The 3,671-nt window shown below is 44.6% G+C and overlaps 1 protein-coding gene across 1 annotated transcript in view; it reads right to left on the reverse strand.

Annotated features, from left to right (window-relative positions):
* The window catches only part of Tjp2 (tight junction protein 2), a 95,476-nt gene that overhangs the window by 81,623 nt on the left and 10,182 nt on the right, over positions 1-3,671 (reverse strand). The window lies entirely within an intron of this gene.

The following is a 3,671-nucleotide window of genomic DNA, read 5'->3' on the forward strand; positions in this document are numbered from 1 at the left end:
AGTATGATGAAGAAAAAGATAGACACACAAAAGATGACAAATGACGACAAGTCAAAAGAAGCCCCAGGTGACCCGTGACACTTCTCCAAAGAAAGAGGTGCCTCCCTTGCCTTCCTGGTGACCACATCTCTCCTGGCCGCTCCCTGCACCTCCTCTCCAAACATTTGTTCTTGATAACCACCTTCTTGCCTTGCAAGACAGCTTCAACAACACCACTGCTCCCCCTCCCCAAAAGCTACTTCAGGAGTGGGGGAAGGGCACCTCCACTTCTGTTCAATCCTTGGCTTCACATCTGGCTATCACATATTGGTCCTTTCACCCTGAAAGGCAGTTAGACTACTCTTCTTCGGTTCCTTTTTGTTTCTTGTTTTGTTCTTTTTGGAGGAGTGGGGGCTGGTGACTTAGCTCTCTAGCTCTCCAAATCCTACATTACTGAAGGACTTCTTACTTGAATGGGGAACTTCTAATGCCATACATTCCTGCCCAACCATCCACCTGGTGGAATAATGACTTATTTCTCCCCTCCCGTCTCTGCTGTGCTGGAGACAGAGCCTCACAAGCACGTGCATTACTAAACACACAACAAACACAGAGCTCCATCCTCAGGCCCTAGTAACAGACTTTACAATTGTGTGGTCCTCATTCATACGTACAGCAGGGAAGAAGAGATGGACACAGGCCCAGCACAGTGAATCATGAAGTATTTTACATTTCTGCAAATATGAGTAAGATACAGTTAAATATTAAATGTATCAGTGACATCCCATTATTTCACATACTACCAGAAATTTAGTAAAAATTTAAAAATAGAGGTAGATAATCAAGAAAGTAAATAAACTTAGAAATTATAATCGATGCTAATGTAATCCAGGCAAAAACCAAAGGGAGGATGATAGTCTAATTCCCAAAGTCATGCCATTATAATGGTCTACCTTCAAAAAATTGCAAGGTGTATGGCTGGAAAATACGTGTTGGTTCTATTTTAACTGACGTAGTCTGCTGTGGTTTCACAGCTCTTAGGATTTCAGCTTAGATGATATCATGATCGAAACAAAAAAAAAAAACCTTCTAAATTTTAAGATTTTATTTTTATTTGCATGTGTGTGGTGTGACTACAGTGCCCTCAGAGGCCAGAAAGGGGCATCAGAGAAACCCTGGTGCTGGAGTTAAAGGCCCTGTGAGCCCTCTGACACACCCTCTGGAAGAGCGGTAAATACTCTTAACTGCTGAGCCCCAAGCCTTGCAATTTTAAAGAATTACTCCTAGAATCTAAAACTATAGTATCTATAAAGCGGTGAAAAATGCTGTCCACAGACTGGAGAGAGGGCTCTGGTTAAGAGCACTTGCTGCTCTTGCAGAGGACCCGAGTTCAACTCCTAGTACCCACATGGTGACTTGACTCATAACCACCCATAAGTACAGTTCCAAAAGACCTGATGCCCTCTTCCGATCTTCAAAGACAGGCACACCATATACATATATGCATACAGGCAAAACACTCATACACATAAAATAAAATTTAAAACCATTTAAAGAAAGAAAAAATGCAGCTGGGTGTGGTAGCACATGCCAGTGGATCTCCGTGAGATTGAGGCCATCTTCAGTGAGTTCCAGAACAGTCAAGGCTACACAGAGAAATCCTGTTCTCAAAAAAGAAGGGAAAAGGAGAAGAAGCAGAGAGAGAGAGAGAGAGAGAGAGAGAAAGATAGAAGGGAAGAAAAATATCGCCCATGTGTCTAGCTACACAACTCACTGAAGGTTCCAAAGTTACTTAGAATTTCTTGTGCTCATATATTCTTTCATTACACAAAATCAATTTTATGGTCATTAAGTTATCTAACATGATTATAAATAGGACAATTAAACAAAATGGCTCTAGAAATATGACGGTGTGACAAAGCTCACTTTAACTCTGAGTCTATAGAGACTGCAGACAGCAACTCATTTGCAGGCTCTCAGCGCAGCACTTAGAGGCGAGGAAGCTAAATGTGAGCACATTAGAAACCACTAGGAAGCTCTCAGACGGACTTCCATCTTTTCACCGATTAAAAACCATTGGTTTACCTTTGCAAATAGTTTCTCTGGTTGGCCGGAAAGCGGTTTGCAGCTGCTGCCTTCCAGACTGCTCTCATGCCATCATACAGGGAAAGAGCAGGAGGCTGTCCAGATATTTCAGAGTCTCAAAGAACAGTGCAGTTTTCACCCGGGAACGCTTGTCTGACCAATAAATTAGAGCATCACAATGTGTAATAGTTGGTATGGACCGCTTGCATTTTTGTTAAATTTTCACACCAGTGAGTTCTGTGAAGATGATTGAGTAATACTCACTATAAAGCACTTAATGGTTCAGAAAAGCACGGTCGATTTTTTTTTTAATGAATTGATCTGTATATGTGTGCGTGCACACATACTTATGCGTGCCGTGGCATAGGTATGGAGGTCAGAGGACAACTTGCAGGAGTCAGTTCTCTCCATCTACCGTGTGGTCCTAGAATTCCAACCAGGCTGTCAGGCTCGTCGTCAGATCGTGACCAGAAGAACCATCTCACTTGCCCAAGACACTTAAAGATCATCTAAGACCTACCACCACCTCTGAAATTAGATAAATATTCGAGACATAAACCCAAGCAGAAGGTTACATGGATGACTACCCAGAAAGACGAATAATGTTAACAAAAATAAGATCATACTGTTTTACTTAAAACTAGTAAATAAGCCGGGAGGTGGTGGCGCAAGCCTTTAATCCCAGCACTCGGGAGGCAGAGACAGGCGGATCTCTGTTTCAAGGCCAGCCTGCTCTACCGAGAGAGTTCCGGGACTGGCTCCATAGTTACTGAGAAACCCTGTCATAGTTACTGAAAAACCAAAAGAAAAAACAAAACCTAGTAAATAAAAACTTTATTTGATGCTGATAGAAAAAAAGAAACCTAAGTGAGGGCGCGGTTTAGCTCACTAGAAGTCTTGTCTGAGGCCCTGGCTTCGGTCTCTACTGCTGAAGGTGGCGGCAGCAGTGACGTGTGGAGGGTGGGCGGGGATGGCAGGAGGTGGGCATGGGACCCACAACCACGACCCACCATTATCACCACCACACAAAACCAAGACCCACCATCACCACCACGACAACTAAATTTGAACAAAATAGCAAAAATAAATGCTTCTTCATCGTGATGAAGAATATCCAAAAATATTATTAAAAGAGTAAAGAAAGGGATCCTCCGACCCCCCCACACACACACACATGCAAGATTTTGCAATGGTAAAATCAAAATGGAAAACATCAGGAAATTACATGTTTTTATTGTAGAAAGTATTCCTTCTCAAAACCTGCCTCTCCACTGCCCCCTGGACCCGGCCCCACTGTCCAGCCCCACTGTCTCCCTGAGTCCAGCCCCACTGTCTCCCTGAGTCCAGCCCCACGGACTCCCTGGACCCAGCCCCACTGTCTCCCTGAGTCCAGCCCCATGGTCTCCCTGGACCCAGCCCCACTGTCTCCCTGAGTCCGGCCCCACGGTCTCCCTGGACCCAGGCCCACAGTCTCCCTGAGTCCGGCCCCATGGTCTCCCTGGACCCAGCCTCACTATCTCCCTGAGTCCAGCCCCACTGTCTCTCTGGACCCAGCCTCACTATCTCCCTCCCATCCAATTCTCCCAGCAGCCAAGATGATCTTTTTT

The sequence above is a fragment of the Microtus ochrogaster genome, chromosome 8 (assembly GCF_000317375.1).
Source record: "Microtus ochrogaster isolate Prairie Vole_2 chromosome 8, MicOch1.0, whole genome shotgun sequence".
In the NCBI taxonomy this organism is placed as follows: Eukaryota; Metazoa; Chordata; class Mammalia; order Rodentia; family Cricetidae; genus Microtus; species Microtus ochrogaster.